The sequence below is a fragment of the Crinia signifera genome, chromosome 4 (genome assembly GCF_055691185.1).
Source record: "Crinia signifera chromosome 4, ASM5569118v1, whole genome shotgun sequence".
Lineage (NCBI taxonomy): Eukaryota > Metazoa > Chordata > Amphibia > Anura > Myobatrachidae > Crinia > Crinia signifera.
The window spans coordinates 323,759,472-323,781,690 of record NC_139220.1 but is presented as its reverse complement, the minus strand read 5'-3'; the positions used below and the strand labels follow the sequence as shown (position 1 = coordinate 323,781,690).

The 22,219-nt window shown below is 59.9% G+C and overlaps 1 protein-coding gene across 1 annotated transcript in view; it reads left to right on the top strand.

Moving 5' to 3' along the window:
- The first annotated feature begins 599 nt into the window (after positions 1-599).
- PLD2 (phospholipase D2) overlaps positions 600-22,219 on the top strand; it is an 80,720-nt gene continuing 59,100 nt past the window's right edge. Inside the window, exon 1 of the mRNA XM_083185712.1 lies at positions 600-621. The gene's annotated coding sequence lies outside the window, so the exon portion shown is untranslated. The remainder of the gene's footprint in view (positions 622-22,219) is intronic.

The window sequence follows — 22,219 nt, the reverse complement described above, 5'->3', positions numbered from 1 at the left end:
GCCTTAGGCAGAAAACCCTGCCCCAGTCTGAGATGGAAAGCCCTGCTCTGGCCTGAGATAGGGATGGCCATCGACCCTCGATTATTCACAATAATCAATGGTTTATGGTCGATGTAAAATGGTTTTGCCATCGATAAGGGAGAACCAGATGGTTTCCGTCAGTCGATGGTACAGCTTAACTGAATATTTTTTTTCCTCAACGGACCAGATCACAGCTCCACTCCCAACCCCCGTGTGAAGCCCCTCCACCAGGTTCTGATTGGCCCACAGGCCAATCTGTCAGAAAACATGAATGATCATCGATGGTGATCCATTGCATTGTATACAACCATCAATGTCTGGTTGCATTATTGCCATGTATGGCAACCATAGATGCTGGCCATCCCTAGCCTGAGGTGGAGAGCCCTGTGCTGGCCTGAGGTGGAGAGCCCAGTCCCAACACGAGATGGAGGAAAAAAAATATTCGCAACCTCTTATATATCTATGTAGAACACCTACAAATTTGGAACTCATTTTGTGTGGAGAGCTCAGTCACCGATGTGAAATGGAGAGCCCTGTCCCAGCCTGAGGTGGATAGCCTAGTCCTGGAGCGATATGGAGAAGAGCTCTGTCTGGTCTGAGGTAGATTTCTGTCCCCGCTTTAGCGTCTAAATTTAGATGCCCCCTTCTTAGCGGCTTCCAGGGAGTCTGGATTTAGACGCTTTAGCATCTAAATTTTAGCGTGTGCCGGGGTGTCTACTTTAGAAGACTGGTCCCTGCAGAATGTCAGCAGTTTCCATGGCAACATTCTGCATATGCCGACATGGTTACTGTCAACACATTCAGCAATTATTATTCATTTTATGACTATGGGGCTTATTCAGAGCTGGTTGCTGTTGTGCGCGACCATCAGTTATGGAATGACGTTGCATGTGTATGGCTCACAGTACGGATGCACGACTCCAGACAGTGACAAAAATTTTTATTCGCAAGCCGGCCACTGACAGGAAGGCGGTGTTTGTGGGTGGTAACCGGTGGATTTGTGGGAGTGGCAGGCGTGCCCAGGTGTTGTCAGCGAGGGTCTGTGGCATCATCGCCGGCCTGTTTTCATCGCAGACTTGTGGAAGGGTCAGGGTTACGCAGGAGAATGGATTTGCAGCTGTGTGACGACCGGTGACATTTTTACAAGCCATTCGCAGAATGACACAGGACGGGATTTCACTCTGGTGGGGTGAGCGGCGCATCTAATGGTTGGCAATCATACTTATGTGGGTACAGGTATATGCACCCCTCCGTAATGATATGGGGTGAATGCCACAGCAGCCATGAATGTGTCTTGTAGTGATACATATCTAGCGTCTGTCAGGGGAGTGAAGTGTGTACATCGCTACTTGGAAGAGCCGGATTCCGGGAGCACTGGCCCGCTGTGACCATATAATCCCTGGGCAACGAGCATGTAACCCCTGTCAACGATCATGTAACCCCTGGCAACGAGCACGTAACCCCTGTCAACGATCATGTAACCCCTGGCAACGAGCACGTAACCCCAGGGAAATGAGCATGTAATCCCTGGCAACGAGCATTTAACCCCTGGGCAATGAATATACAATCCCTGGCAACGAGCATGTAACCCCTGGTCAATGAACATACAACCGCTGGCAACGAGCATATAACCCCTGGTCAATGAACATACAACCGCTGGCAACGAGCATATAACCCCTGGGCAATGATCATGTAATTCCTGGCAACGAGCATGTAACCCCTGGGCAATGAACATACAACCGCTGGCAACGAGCATATAACCCCTGGGCAATGATCATGTAATTCCTGGCAACGAGCATGTAACCCCTGGGCAATGAACATACAACCCCTGGCAACGAGCATGTAACCCCTGGCAATGATTATGTAACCCCTGGCAACGAGCATGTAACCCCAGGGAAATGAGCATGTAACCCCTGGCAATGAGCATGTAACCCCTGGGCAACGAGCATGTAACCCTTGGCAATGAGCATGTAACCCTGGGCAACGAGCCTGTAATCCCTGCCAATGAGCATGTAACCCTTGGCAATGAGCATGTAACCCTGGGAAAGGAGCCTGTAACCCCTGGCAATGAGCATGTAACCCCTGGCAATGAGCATGTAACCCTTGGCAATGAGCAGGAAACTCTGGGCTATGAGCATGTCAGTAGAAAATGATAATTAATGGGGATAAGGTCAATAGGTCAACCCTGTTAAGGCCAACATGCATTGTGTCGACCACCTGAAATAGGTCAAGATAGGTAAGCTCAACAAAGTTGGAAGGTTGACACAAGCATTAGGGTCGACAGCCAAAAGGTCGACATGAGTTTTTCATGGTTGTTTTTTTTTAGCCGACATGTGCCAACAGGCGGTATTTAATGCCCTACCACCCACTACGGCGTGGCAGGAGAATAGTACACCGAGCTCAGTGAGCCATGCGAGGGTATGCTGTCGACTGTGTCGACATTCCGGCAAGAAACGTAAAAAACTCATGTCGACTCACATTGTTGACCATATTGCTTGTGTTGACCTCCCCACCCTGTCAACCGTATCCATGTCGACTTATTTCCGGTGTCGACCTTCAGTGGTCATCCCAATGACCCATACCGAATTAATGTATGTGTGGGAGGGCGCCAGAACGCGATATGACTCCCATTACGTCACTGCCCCCGGCGTCTCCTCTGACCGGCTGCCTGCGCCCAAAGACTCAGAACATTCTGGAACCTTCCTCGTAGCTGCCCCTAAAACTCCAGTATACGGGAGTTTCCCACATGCGGGTGATAAAACATCGGAGATGTGCGCAAACATCGGCTTTCCATGAATCTCACAATGCGGCCCCTACCCCGTATTCATGTCCTATGTAATAAATGGCCGCTTCTCACGTCTACGGGGGAGAATTCAAGTGCTGCGCCGCTAGGTGGCGTCCAACTGTGTGACCACGCCCCTGGAACGTTGGCCACGCCCCCTCAGTACCCAGGCCCTGTGGATGTCTCAGAGGCCCAGGAGAGGAACGCGTGGAACGCCACCTCTGGTCTAGTGAACGCTCACAGCCCGAGAAACGCGCAGAACCTGACAAACCGGATCACAGCTATATAACATGTAACTGGTACAATTAGTCTTCATGTCCTCGCTGATGAGGGTGACGGAGACGCGTCACTGCTGGGTACTCTGAAAGTGACTTTATTTACAAATTACAATGGCGTCATGTCATTATTATGCTACAGTTATGTTACTATTACCCCACTCACTATTACACCACAGACATGTCACTATTACCCCACTCACTATTACACCGCAGTCACGTCACTATTACACCGCAGTCATGTCACTATTACACCACAGACATGTCACTATTACCCCACTCACTATTACACCACAGTCACGTCACTATTACACCACAGTCATGTCACTATTACACCACAGACATGTCACTATTACCCCACTCACTATTACACCACAGTCACGTCACTATTAGACCGCAGTCATGCCACTATTACCCCACAGTCATGTTACTATTACCCCACTCACTATTACACCACAGACATGTCACTATTACACCACAGTCATGTTACTATTACACCACTCACTATTACACCACAGTCATGTTACTATTACACCGCAGTCACGTCACTATTACACCGCAGTCATGCCACTATTACCCCACAGTCATGTTACTATTACCCCACTCACTATTACACCACAGACATGTCACTATTACCCCACTCACTATTACACCACAGACATGTCACTATTACCCCACTCACTATTACCCCACAGTCATGTTACTATTACACCACAGTCATGCCACTATTACCCCACTCACTATTACACCACAGACATGTCACTATTACCCCACTCACTATTACCCCACATTAATGTTACTAATACACCACAGTCATGTCACTATTACACCACAGACATGTCACTATTACACCACAGTCATGTCACTATTACACCACAGTCATGTCACTATTACACCACAGTCATGTCACTATTACACCACAGTCATGTCACTATTACACCACAGTCATGTCACTATTACACCACAGACATGTCACTATTACCCCACTCACTATTACACCGCAGTCACGTCACTATTACACCGCAATCATGCCACTATTACGACACAGTCATGTCACTATTACACCACTCACTATTACACCACAGTCACGTCACTATTACACCGCAATCATGCCACTATTACACCACAGTCATGTCACTATTACACCACTCACTATTACACCACAGACATGTCACTATTACACCACAGTCATGTCACTATTACCCCACTCACTATTACACCACAGTCACGTCACTATTAGACCGCAGTCATGCCACTATTACCCCACAGTCATGTTACTATTACCCCACTCACTATTACACCACAGTCATGTCACTATTACACCACTCACTATTACACCACAGACATGTCACTATTACACCACAGTCATGTCACTATTACACCACAGACATGTCACTATTACCCCACTCACTATTACACCACAGTCACGTCACTATTAGACCGCAGTCATGCCACTATTACCCCACAGTCATGTTACTATTACCCCACTCACTATTACACCACAGACATGTCACTATTACCCCACTCACTATTACACCACAGACATGTCACTATTACCCCACTCACTATTACCCCACAGTCATGTTACTATTACACCACAGTCATGCCACTATTACCCCACAGTCATGTTACTATTACCCCACTCACTATTACACCACAGACATGTCACTAATACCCCACTCACTATTACCCCACAGTCATGTTACTAATACACCACAGTCATGTCACTATTACACCACAGACATGTCACTATTACACCACAGTCATGTCACTATTACACCACAGACATGTCACTATTACCCCACTCACTATTACACCGCAGTCACGTCACTATTACACCGCAGTCATGCCACTATTACACCACAGTCATGTCACTATTACACCACTCACTATTACACCACAGTCATGTCACTATTACACCACAGTCATGTCACTATTACACCACAGTCATGTCACTATTACACCACAGACATGTCACTATTACCCCACTCACTATTACACCACAGTCACGTCACTATTACACCGCAGTCATGCCACTATTACACCACAGTCATGTCACTATTACCCCACTCACTATTACACCACAGACATGTCACTATTACCCCACTCACTATTACCCCACAGTCATGTCACTCTTACACCACAGTCATGTCACTATTACACCACAGACATGTCACTATTACCCCACTCACTATTACACCACAGTCACGTCACTATTACACCGCAGTCATGCCACTATTACACCACAGTCATGTCACTATTACCCCACTCACTATTACACCACAGACATGTCACTATTACCCCACTCACTATTACCCCACAGTCATGTCACTCTTACACCACAGTCATGTCACTATTACACCACAGTCATGTCACTATTACACCACAGTCATGTCACTATTACCCCACTCACTATTACACCACAGACATGTCACTATTACACCACAGTCATGTCACTATTACACCACAGACATGTCATTATTACACCACAGTCATGTCACTATTACACCACAGACATGTCACTATTACCCCACTCACTATTACACCGCAGTCACGTCACTATTACACCGCAGTCATGCCACTATTACACCACAGTCATGTCACTATTACACCACTCACTATTACACCACAGTCACGTCACTATTACACCGCAGTCATGCCACTATTACACCACAGTCATGTCACTATTACACCACTCACTATTACACCACAGTCATGTCACTATTACACCACAGTCATGTCACTATTACACCACAGTCATGTCACTATTACACCACAGACATGTCACTATTACCCCACTCACTATTACACCACAGTCACGTCACTATTACACCGCAGTCATGCCACTATTACACCACAGTCATGTCACTATTACCCCACTCACTATTACACCACAGACATGTCACTATTACCCCACTCACTATTACCCCACAGTCATGTCACTCTTACACCACAGTCATGTCACTATTACACCACAGTCATGTCACTATTACACCACAGACATGTCACTATTACCCCACTCACTATTACACCACAGTCACGTCACTATTACACCGCAGTCATGCCACTATTACACCACAGTCATGTCACTATTACCCCACTCACTATTACACCACAGACATGTCACTATTACCCCACTCACTATTACCCCACAGTCATGTCACTCTTACACCACAGTCATGTCACTATTACACCACAGACATGTTACTATTACACCACAGTCATGTTACTATTACACCACAGTCAAGTCACTATTACACCACAGTCATGCCACTATTACACCACAGTCATGTTACTATTACACCACAGTCATGTCACTATTACCCCACTCACTATGTCATGGTGAAATAACTGTGGTGTAATTGGGAGATGACTGTGGTGTAATAGTGACATGACCGTGGTGTTATAGTGGTGTAATAGTGGCCTGACCGTGGTGTAATAGTGGCATGACCATGGTGTAATAGTGGCATGACCATGGTGTAATAGTGAGATGACCGTGGTGTAATAGTGAGATGACTGTTGTGTAATAGTGGCATGACCGTGGTGTAATAGTGAGATGACCGTGGTGTAATAGTGACATGACCGTGGTGTAATAGTGACATGACCGTGGTGTAAGAGTGACATGACCGTGGTGTAATAGTGACATGACCGTGGTGTAATAGTGGAGCAAAGGTAAGGGGGGGGGGCAGCGGCGGCTTCTTGTGATCTGTTGTGGGTCTTGCTGGGGCAGTACAAACCTGCCCTGGTAGGTTTGTCCTGCCCCAGCAAAACACAACTCAAGGGGTTAAAAATCCTGCGTTGCCACTGCCTAGGCAACTGCCTATTAAGCCCAATGGGAAAGACAGGACTGGCTGACACCGAAACACCTGAAATCTGTCTTCTAAGCTGAGCAGTGGCGCCCCCTAGTGGTCAATTTTGGTTTAATAAAAAAAATGCCAGAACAAGGGGCCTCATTCAGGTACGTTCGCAAAGTGGCTATTGGTTTCAAAACAGTCGATGTTTGCTTAATGCACTCACGACTGCGCCGCAGTGTGCACACGCAGCAAGTGAATTGTAATGGCGGTCTCACCGAGGGATTTGCCATAAAGTGAGTGACAGGAAGACAGCGTTTTAGTCCAACTGCTATCTGCCGCCAGTCAGTGCAGAGTTAAGACCGCACGCAGGGCCTGATTCTGGTTGAGCGGTATCTCTTAGCTTAGCGAGCCATGTAACGCCACCCAGCAAATATCTCCACTGCTTTGCGAATGAATACCCCCCCCCCCTCCTGTGAGCGCCACGCCGACTATGCAAGTTGGGGAAGGCGCCTGCACAGAAGCCCTGCACGTGCGCAGTACTTTAACATCGCTCACCCTTGTGAACACGCAGGGGACCAAATCAGCGAGAATGACCCCCATCATTACCATTGCACCTCCGGTCATCACGCGTGCTTCAATGATGGCAGCCAGAGATGGTTCCCACGGGAATATCACTAATAAAATGAAAGTACCAGTATATACAGTACCAGTATATATTTATTTGATCCTACTCATATATACATTACAATTGTAACGTAGGTGTATATGATGTCATATCGATACATTTAGGATATTTATATTATCTCTTATTAAAGAAACTGAATCCCCTCACATGGCACCAAGGATTCGGGGGAGGGGGGGGGGGGGGCTTTTGGGTGCGCTTGGTAAGCAGCCAATCTGAATTAGTCCCTTGATCTTAGTTTTTTCTTTTCTATACTAGAGGCCCAGGGCCGGCTCTACCATAAGGCAGCTGCCTAGGGGCTCCGTGACCTGGGGGCGCCCCTGAGCCTGACCAGCAGAAGATTGAGCATGTCTCTGAGCCAGGCGTCCTGGTTGGACTACAGGTGTTGTACTTCTAAGACGACGCCTCCGTTCACCTGAGGTTGTGGAAGGTTGGGATTGGTGAGCGGGCGGGGGAGGGAGCAGTAAGCGGAGGTTTTGTCTAGGGTGCAGAAACACTGTGCGCCGGACCTGTAGGTGCCAGTTTTTGTTTTAGGCTTTACGATTTTCTATACCCAACATTTCCGGTCGGTCTTGTTTCTTTATCAGCCAGTGCTTTATCTAGAATATGTACCGGGTACCAGAGGTGTCACCTGGTCTGGTGACACCTGGTGTGAACTCTAACACCCCCCCCCCCCCCTCATGTGCCTCCAAAAATGGGGCAGGGCCTAAGTTGCAGGAATCCTGAGTGACATCCTTTGGGGGGCAGCATCCCTGGATATGCTGGGCTACCCCCATAGACCAGTGTTGCCGACCCTCCCGGAATTCCCGGGAGTCTCCCGAAAATCGGATCCCCCTCTCGGCCCCCCGGAAGGGTGGGCAACCCTCCCGGAATCTGGGGGACCTCCCTGAGCCCCCGGAATCGCGGCATGTAAATGCCGTAGTCCGCGGGTCTCAGAGGAGGGGGGCGGAGCTAAAATGGCACAATCGCGTCATTTTAGCCCCGCCCCCTCCATGGATATCAGTCATTTCTACTACTGCATTTCCCGTAATGGGGGCGGGGATTAATGATGTCACCGTCAAGCCCCGCCCCCCGATCGGGTAAGGAAAGTCTCCTCTCCGGGCTTCTCCCAGAGAGGAGCATTAAAAAGTCGGCAACCCTGCCGTAGACTAGAGCATGACCTCTATGGTAGGAAGCCACACTGCACCACCCGGACCCCTGTCACTGGGGAGAAGTCAGCATTTTGTTTTAACTCGACATAACTAGAAATGTTTAACAGCCCTGGCAACAAACTTCTTAGCACCTTTTTTACCTACATGCTCGTTACCAGGGGTTACATGCTCGTTGCCTGCCCTGCACATGTAAGTAAACATGCGGGCGTTTATTTTTTTCTAGGGAAGCCAATCTCAGGATTGAAAAAATGCCCTGAGATTGGCTTCCCTAATTAGCATGAAGGGCCAGAGATTTGGGGAGGGGGGAGGGGCTGGCCAGGAATTAGCATGCAGGGCCAGAGATTTTGAGAGTGGCTGGGTGCAGGAGGCTGGCATTTATTTATTATCAGTTTCTCATATAGCGCACACATATTACGCAGCGCTGCACAGAGAGTATTTGAACATTCACATCAGTCCCTGCCCCGTTGGAGCTTACAATCTACAATATATTCCCTACCACATGTACACGCGCACACAGACATTCTAGGGGTAATTTTGTTGGAAGAAAATTAACCTACCAGTATATTTTTGGATTGTGGGAGGAAACCGGAGTATCCGGAGGAAACCCACGCAAGTACGGGGAGAATATACAAACTCCGCACAGTTAGGGCCATGGGGGGGATAGATCCCATGACCTCAGTGCTGTGAGCAGTAATGTAACCATTACACCGTCCGTACTGTCCCGTATATATAACACATGGTGGGGATAGAACCCATGACCTCAGCGCTATGAGGCAGTAATACTAACCATTACACCATCCGTATTGCCCCATATATATAACACATGGTGGGGATAGAACCCATGACCTCAGCGCTGTGAGGCAGTAATGCTAACCATTACACCATCCGTACTGCCCCGTATATATAACACATGGTGGGGATAGAACCCATGACCTCAGTGCTGTGAGGCAGTAATGCTAACCATTACACCATCCGTGCTGCCCCGTATATATAACACATGGTGGGGATAGAACCCATGACCTCAGTGCTGTGAGGCAGTAATGCTAACTATTACACCATCCATACTGCCCTGGCATGGATCAGGGAAGAGGGGCTGGTGCAGGAGGCTGGCAGAGGGTCTGGGTTAAGGAGGCTGGCATGGAGCAGGGGAGAGGGGCTGGGTGCAGGAGGCTGGCATGGGGCAGGGGAGAGGGTCTGGGTGCAGGAGGCTGGCATAGAGCAGGGAGAGGGTCTGGGTGCAGGAGGCTGGCATGGAGCAGGGGAGGGGGTCTGGGTGCAGGAGGCTGGCATGGAGCAGGGGAGAGGGTCTGGGTGCTGGAGGCTGGCATGGATCAGGGAAGAGGGGCTGGTGCAGGAGGCTGGCAGAGGGTCTGGGTTAAGGAGGCTGGCATGGAGCAGGGGAGAGGGGCTGGGTGCAGGAGGCTGGCATGGGGCAGGGGAGAGGGTCTGGGTGCAGGAGGCTGGCATAGAGCAGGGAGAGGGTCTGGGTGCAGGAGGCTGGCATGGAGCAGGGGAGGGGGTCTGGGTGCAGGAGGCTGGCATGGAGCAGGGGAGAGGGTCTGGGTGCTGGAGGCTGGCATGGAGCAGGGGAGAGGGTCTGGGTGCAGGAGGCTGGCATGGAGCAGGGGAGGGGGTCTGGGTGCAGGAGGCTGGCATGGAGCAGGGGAGAGGGTCTGGGTGCAGGAGGCTGGCATGGAGCAGGGGAGAGGGTCTGGGTGCAGGAGGCTGGCAGAGGGTCTGGGTTAAGGAGGCTGGCATGGAGCAGGGGAGAGGGGCTGGGTGCAGGAGGCTGGCATGGAGCAGGGGAGAGGGGCTGGGTGCAGGAGGCTGGCATGGGGCAGGGGAGGGGGTCCGGGTGCAGGAGGCTGGCATGGAGCAGGGGAGAGGGTCTGGGTGCAGGAGGCTGGCATGGAGCAGGGGAGGGGGTCTGGGTGCAGGAGGCTGGCATGGAGCAGGGGAGGGGGTCTGGGTGCAGGAGGCTGGCATGGAGCAGGGGAGAGGGTCTGGGTGCAGGAGGCTGGCATGGAGCAGGGAGAGGTCTGGGTGCAGGAGGCTGGCATGGAGCAGGGGAGGGGGTCTGGGTGCAGGAGGCTGGCATGGAGCAGGGGAGAGGGTCTGGGTGCAGGAGGCTGGCATGGAGCAGGGGAGGGGGTCTGGGTGCAGGAGGCTGGCATGGAGCAGGGGAGGGGGTCTGGGTGCAGGAGGCTGGCATGGAGCAGGGGAGAGGGTCTGGGTGCAGGAGGCTGGCATGGGGCAGGGGAGGGGGTCTGGGTGCAGGAGGCTGGCATGGAGCAGGGAGAGGGTCTGGGTGCAGGAGGCTGGCATGGAGCAGGGGAGGGGGTCTGGGTGCAGGAGGCTGGCATGGAGCAGGGGAGAGGGTCTTGGTGCAGGAGGCTGGCATGGAGCAGGGGAGCGGGTCTGGGTGCAGGAGGCTGGCATGGAGCAGGGGAGGGGGTCTGGGTGCAGGAGGCTGGCATGGAGCAGGGAGAGGGTCTGGGTGCAGGAGGCTGGCATGGAGCAGGGGAGAGGGTCTGGGTGCAGGAGGCTGGCATGGAGCAGGGGAGAGGGTCTGGATGCAGGAGGCTGGCATGGAGCAGGGAGAGGGTCTGGGTGCAGGAGGCTGGCATGGAGCAGGGGAGAGGGTCTGGATGCAGGAGGCTGGCATGGAGCAGGGGAGAGGGTCTGGGTGCAGGAGGCTGGCATGGGGCAGGGGAGCGGGTCTGGGTGCAGGAGGCTGGCATGGAGCAGGGGAGAGGGTCTGGGTGCAGGAGGCTGGCATGGAGCAGGGGAGGGGGTCTGGGTGCAGGAGGCTGGCATGGAGCAGGGGAAAGGGTCTGGGTGCAGGAGGCTGGCATGGAGCAGGGGAGAGGGTCTGGGTGCAGGAGGCTGGCATGGAGCAGGGGAGCGGGTCTGGGTGCAGGAGGCTGGCATGGAGCAGGGGAGGGGGTCTGGGTGCAGGAGGCTGGCATGAAGCAGGGGAGGGGGTCTGGGTGCAGGAGGCTGGCATGGTGCAGGGGAGGGGGTCTGGGTGCAGGAGGCTGGCATGGAGCAGGGGAGAGGGTCTGGGTGCAGGAAGCTGGCATGGGGCAGGGGAGGGGGTCTGGGTGCAGGAGGCTGGCATGGAGCAGGGGAGGGGGTCTGGGTGCAGGAGGCTGGCATGGAGCAGGGGAGAGGGTCTGGGTGCAGGAGGCTGGCATGGAGCAGGGGAGAGGGTCTGGCTTCAGGAGGCTGGCATGGAGCAGGGGAAAGGGTCTGGTTGCAGGAGGCTGGCATGGAGCAGGGGAGGGGGTCTGGGTGCAGGAGGCTGGCATGGAGCAGGGGAAAGGGTCTGGTTGCAGGAGGCTGGCATGGAGCAGGGGAGGGGGTCTGGGTGCAGGAGGCTGCCATGGAGCAGGGGAGGGGGTCTGGGTGCAGGAGGCTGGCATGGAGCAGGGGAGAGGGTCTGGGTGCAGGAGGCTGGCATGGAGCAGGGGAGAGGGTCTGGGTGCAGGAGGCTGGCATGGAGCAGGGGAGAGGGTCTGGGTGCAGGAGGCTGGCATGGAGCAGGGGAGCGGATCTGGTTGCAGGAGGCTGGCATGGAGCAGGGGAGAGGGTCTGGGTGCAGGAGGCTGGCATGGAGCAGGGGAGGGGGTCTGGGTGCAGGAGGCTGGCATGGAGCAGGGGAGGGGGTCTGGGTGCAGGAGGCTGGCATGGAGCAGGGGAGAGGGGCTGGGTGCAGGAGGCTGCCATGGAGCAGGGGAGAGGGGCTGGGTGCAGGAGGCTGGCATGGAGCAGGGGAGAGGGGCTGGGTGCAGGAGGCTGGCATGGAGCAGGGGAGAGGGTCTGGGTGCAGGAGGCTGGCATGGAGCAGGGGAGCGGATCTGGTTGCAGGAGGCTGGCATGGAGCAGGGGAGAGGGTCTGGGTGCAGGAGGCTGGCATGGAGCAGGGGAGGGGGTCTGGGTGCAGGAGGCTGGCATGGAGCAGGGGAGGGGGTCTGGGTGCAGGAGGCTGGCATGGAGCAGGGGAGAGGGTCTGGGTGCAGGAGGCTGGCTTGGAGCAGGGGAGAGGGTCTGGGTGCAGGAGGCTGGCATGGAGCAGGGGAGAGGGTCTGGCTTCAGGAGGCTGGCATGGAGCAGGGGAAAGGGTCTGGGTGCAGGAGGCTGGCATGGAGCAGGGGAGGGGGTCTGGGTGCAGGAGGCTGGCATGGAGCAGGGGAGAGGGTCTGGGTGCAGGAGGCTGGCATGGAGCAGGGGAGGGGGTCTGGGTGCAGGAGGCTGGCATGGATCAGGGAAGAGGGGCTGGTGCAGGAGGCTGGCAGAGGGTCTGGGTTAAGGAGGCTGGCATGGAGCAGGGGAGAGGGGCTGGGTGCAGGAGGCTGGCATGGGGCAGGGGAGAGGGTCTGGGTGCAGGAGGCTGGCATAGAGCAGGGAGAGGGTCTGGGTGCAGGAGGCTGGCATGGAGCAGGGGAGGGGGTCTGGGTGCAGGAGGCTGGCATGGAGCAGGGGAGAGGGTCTGGGTGCTGGAGGCTGGCATGGATCAGGGAAGAGGGGCTGGTGCAGGAGGCTGGCAGAGGGTCTGGGTTAAGGAGGCTGGCATGGAGCAGGGGAGAGGGGCTGGGTGCAGGAGGCTGGCATGGGGCAGGGGAGAGGGTCTGGGTGCAGGAGGCTGGCATAGAGCAGGGAGAGGGTCTGGGTGCAGGAGGCTGGCATGGAGCAGGGGAGGGGGTCTGGGTGCAGGAGGCTGGCATGGAGCAGGGGAGAGGGTCTGGGTGCTGGAGGCTGGCATGGAGCAGGGGAGAGGGTCTGGGTGCAGGAGGCTGGCATGGAGCAGGGGAGGGGGTCTGGGTGCAGGAGGCTGGCATGGAGCAGGGGAGAGGGTCTGGGTGCAGGAGGCTGGCATGGAGCAGGGGAGAGGGTCTGGGTGCAGGAGGCTGGCAGAGGGTCTGGGTTAAGGAGGCTGGCATGGAGCAGGGGAGAGGGGCTGGGTGCAGGAGGCTGGCATGGAGCAGGGGAGAGGGGCTGGGTGCAGGAGGCTGGCATGGAGCAGGGGAGGGGGTCTGGGTGCAGGAGGCTGGCATGGAGCAGGGGAGAGGGGCTGGGTGCAGGAGGCTGCCATGGAGCAGGGGAGAGGGGCTGGGTGCAGGAGGCTGGCATGGAGCAGGGGAGAGGGGCTGGGTGCAGGAGGCTGGCATGGAGCAGGGGAGAGGGTCTGGGTGCAGGAGGCTGGCATGGAGCAGGGGAGGGGGTCTGGGTGTAGGAGGCTGCCATGGAGCAGGGGAGAGGGTCTGGGTGCAGGAGGCTGGCATGGAGCAGGGGAGGGGGTCTGGGTGCAGGAGGCTGGCATGGAGCAGGGGAGGGGGTCTGGGTGCAGGAGGCTGGCATGGAGCAGGGGAGGGGGTCCGGGTGCAGGAGGCTGGCATGGAGCAGGGGAGGGGGTCCGGGTGCAGGAGGCTGGCATGGAGCAGGGGAGAGGGTCTGGGTGCAGGAGGCTGGCATGGAGCAGGGGAGAGGGTCTGGTGCAGGAGGCTGGCATGGAGCAGGGGAGAGGTCTGGGTTCAGGAGGCTGGCATGGAGCAGGGGAGGGGGTCTGGGTGCAGGAGGCTGGCATGGAGCAGGGGAGGGGGTCTGGGTGCAGGAGGCTGGCATGGAGCAGGGGAGGGGGTCTGGGTGCAGGAGGCTGGCATGGAGCAGGGGAGAGGGTCTGGGTGCAGGAGGCTGGCATGGAGCAGGGGAGGGGTCTGGGTGCAGGAGGCTGGCATGGAGCAGGGGAGGTGGTCTGGGTGCAGGAGGCTGGCATGGAGCAGGGAAGAGAGGCTGGGTGCAGGAGGCTGGCATGGGGCAGGGGAGGGGGCTGGGTGCAGGAGGCTGGCATGGAGCAGGGGAGGGGGTCTGGGTGCAGGAGGCTGGCATGGAGCAGGGGAGAGGTCTGGGTGCAGGAGGCTGGCATGGAGCAGGGGAGCTGCCAGGTGCAGGAGGCTGGCATGGAGCAGGGGAGGGGGTCTGGGTGCAGGAGGCTGGCATGGAGCAGGGAGAGGGTCTGGGTGCTGGAGGCTGGCATGGAGCAGGGGAGGGGGTCTGGGTGCAGGAGGCTGGACTGGCATGGAGCAGGGGAGAGGGTCTGGGTGCAGGAAGCTGGCATGGGGCAGGGGAGGGGGTCTGGGTGCAGGAGGCTGGCATGGAGCAGGGGAGAGGGTCTGGGTGCAGGAGGCTGGCATGGAGCAGGGGAGGGGGTCTGGGTGCAGGAGGCTGGCATGGAGCAGGGGAGGGGTCTGGGTGCAGGAAGCTGGCATGGAGCAGGGGAGGGGGTCTGGGTGCAGGAGGCTGGCATGGAGCAGGGGAGGGGGTCTGGGTGCAGGAGGCTGGCATGGGGCAGGGGAGGGGGTCTGGGTGCAGGAGGCTGGCATGGAGCAGGGGAGGGGGTCTGGGTGCAGGAGGCTGGCATGGGGCAGGGGAGAGGGTCTGGGTGCAGGAGGCTGGCATGGAGCAGGGGAGAGGGTCTGGGTGCAGGAGGCTGGCATGGAGCAGGGGAGGGGGTCTGGGTGCAGGAGGCTGGCATGGAGCAGGGGAGATGGTCTGGGTGCAGGAGGCTGGCATGGAGCAGGGGAGAGGGTCTGGGTGCAGGAGGCTGGCTTGGAGCAGGGGAGAGGGTCTGGGTGCAGGAGGCTGGCATGGAGCAGGGAGAGGGTCTGGCTTCAGGAGGCTGGCATGGAGCAGGGGAAAGGGTCTGGGTGCAGGAGGCTGGCATGGAGCAGGGGAGGGGGTCTGGGTGCAGGAGGCTGGCATGGAGCAGGGGAGAGGGTCTGGGTGCAGGAGGCTGGCATGGAGCAGGGGAGGGGGTCTGGGTGCAGGAGGCTGGCATGGAGCAGGGGAAAGGGTCTGGTTGCAGGAGGCTGGCATGGAGCAGGGGAGGGGGTCTGGGTGCAGGAGGCTGGCATGGAGCAGGGGAGGGGATCTGGTTGCAGGAGGCTGGCATGGAGCAGGGGAGAGGGTCTGGGTGCAGGAGGCTGGCATCGAGTAGGGGAGAGGGTCTGGGTGCAGGAGGCTGGCATGGAGCAGGGGAGGGGGTCTGGGTGCAGGAGGCTGGCATGGGGCAGGGGAGGGGGTCTGGGTGCAGGAGGCTGGCATGGAGCAGGGGAGGGGGTCTGGGTGCAGGAGGCTGGCATGGGGCAGGGGGAGAGGGTCTGGGTGCAGGAGGCTGGCATGGAGCAGGGGAGAGGGTCTGGGGTGCAGGAGGCTGGCATGGAGCAGGGGAGGGGGTCTGGGTGCAGGAGGCTGGCATGGAGCAGGGGAGATGGTCTGGGTGCAGGAGGCTGGCATGGAGCAGGGGAGAGGGTCTGGGTGGCAGGAGGCTGGCTTGGAGCAGGGAGAGGGTCTGGGTGCAGGAGGCTGGCATGGAGCAGGGGAGAGGGTCTGGCTTCAGGAGGCTGGCATGGAGCAGGGGAAAGGGTCTGGGTGCAGGAGGCTGGCATGGAGCAGGGGAGGGGGTCTGGGTGCAGGAGGCTGGCATGGAGCAGGGGAGAGGGTCTGGGTGCAGGAGGCTGGCATGGAGCAGGGGAGGGGGTCTGGGTGCAGGAGGCTGGCATGGAGCAGGGGAAAGGGTCTGGTTGCAGGAGGCTGGCATGGAGCAGGGGAGGGGGTCTGGGTGCAGGAGGCTGGCATGGAGCAGGGGAGGGGATCTGGTTGCAGGAGGCTGGCATGGAGCAGGGGAGGGGGTCTGGGTGCAGGAGGCTGGCATGGAGCAGGGGAGGGGGTCTGGGTGCAGGAGGCTGGCATGGAGCAGGGGAGGGGGTCTGGGTGCAGGAGGCTGGCATGGAGCAGGGGAGGGGGTCTGGGTGCAGGAGGCTGGCATGGAGCAGGGAGAGGGTCTGGGTGCAGGAGGCTGGCATGGGAGCAGGGGAGGGGGGTCTGGTTGCAGGAGGCTGGCATGGAGCAGGGGAGAGGGTCTGGGTGCAGGAGGCTGGCATGGAGCAGGGGAGAGGGTCTGGGTGAAGGAGGCTGGCATGGAGCAGGGGAGATGGTCTGGGTGCAGGAGGCTGGCATGGAGCAGGGGAGGGGGTCTGGGTGCAGGAGGCTGGCATGGAGCAGGGGAGAGGGTCTGGGTGCAGGAGGCTGGCATGGAGCAGGGGAGGGGGTCTGGGTGCAGGAGGCTGGCATGGAGCAGGGGAAAGGGTCTGGTTGCAGGAGGCTGGCATGGAGCAGGGGAGGGGGCTGGGTGCAGGAGGCTGGCATGGAGCAGGGGAGGGGGTCTGGGTGCTGGAGGCTGGCATGGAGCAGGGGAGGGGGTCTGGGTGCAGGAGGCTGGCATGGAGCAGGGGAGAGGGTCTGGGTGCTGGAGGCTGGCATGGAGCAGGGGAGGGGGTCTGGGTGCTGGAGGCTGGCATGGAGCAGGGGAGGGGGACTGGGTGCAGGAGGCTGGCATGGAGCAGGGGAGGGGGTCTGGGTGCAGGAGGCTGGCATGGAGCAGGGGAGAGGGTCTGGGTGCAGGAAGCTGGCATGGGGCAGGGGAGGGGGTCTGGGTGCAGGAGGCTGGCATGGAGCAGGGGAGGGGGTCTGGGTGCAGGAGGCTGGCATGGAGCAGGGGAGAGGGTCTGGGTGCAGGAGGCTGGCATGGAGCAGGGGAGAGGGTCTGGGTGCAGGAGGCTGGCATGGAGCAGGGGGAGAAGGTCTGGGTGCAGGAGGCTGGCATCGAGTAGGGGAGAGGGTCTGGGTGCAGGAGGCTGGCATGGAGCAGGGGAGGGGGTCTGGGTGCAGGAGGCTGGCATGGAGCAGGGGAGGGGGTCTGGGTGCAGGAGGCTGGCATGGAGCAGGGGAGAGGGTCTGGGTGCAGGAGGCTGGCATGGAGCAGGGGAGAGGGTCTGGCTTCAGGAGGCTGGCATGGAGCAGGGGAAAGGGTCTGGTTGCAGGAGGCTGGCATGGAGCAGGGGAGGGGGTCTGGGTGCAGGAGGCTGGCATGGAGCAGGGGAAAGGGTCTGGTTGCAGGAGGCTGGCATGGAGCAGGGAGGGGGTCTGGGTGCAGGAGGCTGCCATGGAGCAGGGGGAGGGGGTCTGGGTGCAGGAGGCTGGCATGGAGCAGGGGAGGGGGTCTGGGTGCAGGAGGCTGGCATGGAGCAGGGGAGAGGGTCTGGGTGCAGGAGGCTGGCATGGAGCAGGGGAGAGGGTCTGGGTGCAGGAGGCTGGCATGGAGCAGGGGAGCGGATCTGGTTGCAGGAGGCTGGCATGGAGCAGGGGAGAGGGTCTGGGTGCAGGAGGCTGGCATGGAGCAGGGGAGGGGGTCTGGGTGCAGGAGGCTGGCATGGAGCAGGGGAGGGGGTCTGGGTGCAGGAGGCTGGCATGGAGCAGGGGAGAGGGTCTGGGTGCAGGAGGCTGGCATGGAGCAGGGGAGGGGGTCTGGGTGTAGGAGGCTGGCATGGAGCAGGGGAGAGGGTCTGGTGCAGGAGGCTGGCATGGAGCAGGGGAGCGGGTCTGGGTGCAGGAGGCTGGCATGGAGCAGGGAGAGGGTCTGGGTGCAGGAGGCTGGCATGGAGCAGGGGAGAGGGTCTGGGTGCAGGAGGCTGGCATGGAGCAGGGAGAGGTCTGGGTGCAGGAGGCTGGCATGGAGCAGGGGAGGGGGTCTGGGTGCAGGAGGCTGGCATGGAGCAGGGGAGAGGGTCTGGGTGCAGGAGGCTGGCATGGAGCAGGGGAGGGGGTCTGGGTGCAGGAGGCTGGCATGGAGCAGGGGAGGGGGTCTGGGTGCAGGAGGCTGGCATGGAGCAGGGAGAGGGTCTGGGTGCAGGAGGCTGGCATGGGCAGGGGAGGGGGTCTGGGTGCAGGAGGCTGGCATGGAGCAGGGAGAGGGTCTGGGTGCAGGAGGCTGGCATGGAGCAGGGGAGGGGGTCTGGGTGCAGGAGGCTGGCATGGAGCAGGGGGAGAGGGTCTTGGTGCAGGAGGCTGGCATGGAGCAGGGGAGCGGGTCTGGGTGCAGGAGGCTGGCATGGAGCAGGGGAGGGGGTCTGGGTGCAGGAGGCTGGCATGGAGCAGGGAGAGGGTCTGGGTGCAGGAGGCTGGCATGGAGCAGGGGAGAGGGTCTGGGTGCAGGAGGCTGGCATGGAGCAGGGGAGAGGGTCTGGGTGCAGGAGGCTGGCATGGGGCAGGGGAGCGGGTCTGGGTGCAGGAGGCTGGCATGGGGCAGGGGAGGGGGTCCGGGTGCAGGAGGCTGGCATGGAGCAGGGGAGAGGTCTGGGTGCAGGAGGCTGGCATGGAGCAGGGGAGGGGGTCTGGGTGCAGGAGGCTGGCATGGAGCAGGGGAGAGGGTCTGGGTGCAGGAGGCTGGCATGGAGCAGGGGAGAGGGTCTGGGTGCAGGAGGCTGGCATGGAGCAGGGGAGCGGGTCTGGGTGCAGGAGGCTGGCATGGAGCAGGGGAGGGGGTCTGGGTGCAGGAGGCTGGCATGGAGCAGGGGAGGGGGTCTGGGTGCAGGAGGCTGGCATGGTGCAGGGGAGGGGGTCTGGGTGCAGGAGGCTGGCATGGAGCAGGGGAGAGGGTCTGGGTGCAGGAAGCTGGCATGGGGCAGGGGAGGGGGTCTGGGTGCAGGAGGCTGGCATGGAGCAGGGGAGAGGGTCTGGGTGCAGGAGGCTGGCATGGAGCAGGGGAGGGGGTCTGGGTGCAGGAGGCTGCATGGAGCAGGGGAGGGGGTCTGGGTGCAGGAGGCTGACATGGAGCAGGGGAGAGGGTCTGGGTGCAGGAGGCTGGCATGGAGCAGGGGAGAGGGTCTGGGTGCAGTAGGCTGGCATGGAGCAGGGGAGAGGGTCTGGGTGCAGGAGGCTGGCATGGAGCAGGGGAGGGGTCTGGGTGCAGGAGGCTGGCATGGAGCAGGGGAGAGGGTCTTGGTGCAGGAGGCTGGCATGGAGCAGGGGAGCGGGTCTGGGTGCAGGAGGCTGGCATGGAGCAGGGGAGGGGGTCTGGGTGCAGGAGGCTGGCATGGAGCAGGGAGAGGGTCTGGGTGCAGGAGGCTGGCATGGAGCAGGGAGAGGGTCTGGATGCAGGAGGCTGGCATGGAGCAGGGGAGAGGGTCTGGGTGCAGGAGGCTGGCATGGGGCAGGGGAGCGGGTCTGGGTGCAGGAGGCTGGCATGGAGCAGGGGAGAGGGTCTGGGTGCAGGAGGCTGGCATGGAGCAGGGGAGGGGGTCTGGGTGCAGGAGGCTGGCATGGAGCAGGGGAAAGGGTCTGGGTGCAGGAGGCTGGCATGGAGCAGGGGAGAGGGTCTGGGTGCAGGAGGCTGGCATGGAGCAGGGGAGCGGGTCTGGGTGCAGGAGGCTGGCATGGAGTGGGTGCAGGAGGCTGGCATGAGGTGATGGGTGCAGGAGGCTGGCATGGAGCAGGGGAGAGGGTCTGGGTGCAGGAAGCTGGCATGGGGCAGGGGAGGGGGTCTGGGTGCAGGAGGCTGGCATGGAGCAGGGGAGGGGTCTGGGTGCAGGAGGCTGGCATGGAGCAGGGAGAGGGTCTGGGTGCAGGAGGCTGGCATGGAGCAGGGGAGAGGGTCTGGCTTCAGGAGGCTGGCATGGAGCAGGGGAAAGGGTCTGGTTGCAGGAGGCTGGCATGGAGCAGGGAGGGGGTCTGGGTGCAGGAGGCTGGCATGGAGCAGGGGGAAAGGGGTCTGGGTGCAGGAGGCTGGCATGGAGCAGGGGAGGGGGTCTGGGTGCAGGAGGCTGCCATGGAGCAGGGGAGGGGGTCTGGGTGCAGGAGGCTGGCATGGAGCAGGGGAGAGGGTCTGGGTGCAGGAGGCTGGCATGGAGCAGGGGAGAGGGTCTGGGTGCAGGAGGCTAGGAGAGGGTCTGGGTGCAGGAGGCTGGCATGGAGCAGGGGAGAGGGTCTGGGTGCAGGAGGCTGGCATGGAGCAGGGGAGAGGGTCTGGGTGCAGGAGGCTGGCATGGAGCAGGGGAGCGGATCTGGTTGCAGGAGGCTGGCATGGAGCAGGGGAGAGGGTCTGGGTGCAGGAGGCTGGCATGGAGCAGGGGAGGGGGTCTGGGTGCAGGAGGCTGGCATGGAGCAGGGGAGGGGGTCTGGGTGCAGGAGGCTGGCATGGAGCAGGGGAGAGGGTCTGGGTGCAGGAGGCTGGCATGGAGCAGGGGAGGGGGTCTGGGTGTAGGAGGCTGGCATGGAGCAGGGGAGAGGGTCTGGGTGCAGGAGGCTGGCATGGAGCAGGGGAGCGGGTCTGGGTGCAGGAGGCTGGCATGGAGCAGGGGAGAGGGTCTGGGTGCAGGAGGCTGGCATGGAGCAGGGAGAGGTCTGGGTGCAGGAGGCTGGCATGGAGCAGGGGAGGGGGTCTGGGTGCAGGAGGCTGGCATGGAGCAGGGGAGAGGGTCTGGGTGCAGGAGGCTGGCATGGAGCAGGGGAGGGGGTCTGGGTGCAGGAGGCTGGCATGGAGCAGGGGAGGGGGTCTGGGTGCAGGAGGCTGGCATGGAGCAGGGGAGAGGGTCTGGGTGCAGGAGGCTGGCATGGGGCAGGGGAGGGGGTCTGGGTGCAGGAGGCTGGCATGGAGCAGGGAGAGGGTCTGGGTGCAGGAGGCTGGCATGGAGCAGGGGAGGGGGTCTGGGTGCAGGAGGCTGGCATGGAGCAGGGGAGAGGGTCTTGGTGCAGGAGGCTGGCATGGAGCAGGGGAGCGGGTCTGGGTGCAGGAGGCTGGCATGGAGCAGGGGAGGGGGTCTGGGTGCAGGAGGCTGGCATGGAGCAGGGAGAGGGTCTGGGTGCAGGAGGCTGGCATGGAGCAGGGGAGAGGGTCTGGGTGCAGGAGGCTGGCATGGAGCAGGGGAGAGGGTCTGGGTGCAGGAGGCTGGCATGGGGCAGGGGAGCGGGTCTGGGTGCAGGAGGCTGGCATGGGGCAGGGGAGGGGGTCCGGGTGCAGGAGGCTGGCATGGAGCAGGGGGAGAGGGTCTGGGTGCAGGAGGCTGGCATGGAGCAGGGGAGGGGGTCTGGGTGCAGGAGGCTGGCATGGAGCAGGGGAGAGGGTCTGGGTGCAGGAGGCTGGCATGGAGCAGGGGAGAGGGTCTGGGTGCAGGAGGCTGGCATGGAGCAGGGGAGCGGGTCTGGGTGCAGGAGGCTGGCATGGAGCAGGGGAGGGGGTCTGGGTGCAGGAGGCTGGCATGGAGCAGGGGAGGGGGTCTGGGTGCAGGAGGCTGGCATGGTGCAGGGGAGGGGTCTGGGTGCAGGAGGCTGGCATGGAGCAGGGGAGAGGGTCTGGGTGCAGGAAGCTGGCATGGGGCAGGGGAGGGGGTCTGGGTGCAGGAGGCTGGCATGGAGCAGGGGAGAGGGTCTGGGTGCAGGAGGCTGGCATGGAGCAGGGGAGGGGGTCTGGGTGCAGGAGGCTGCATGGAGCAGGGGAGGGGGTCTGGGTGCAGGAGGCTGACATGGAGCAGGGGAGAGGGTCTGGGTGCAGGAGGCTGGCATGGAGCAGGGGAGAGGGTCTGGGTGCAGTAGGCTGGCATGGAGCAGGGGAGAGGGTCTGGGTGCAGGAGGCTGGCATGGAGCAGGGGAGGGGGTCTGGGTGCAGGAGGCTGGCATGA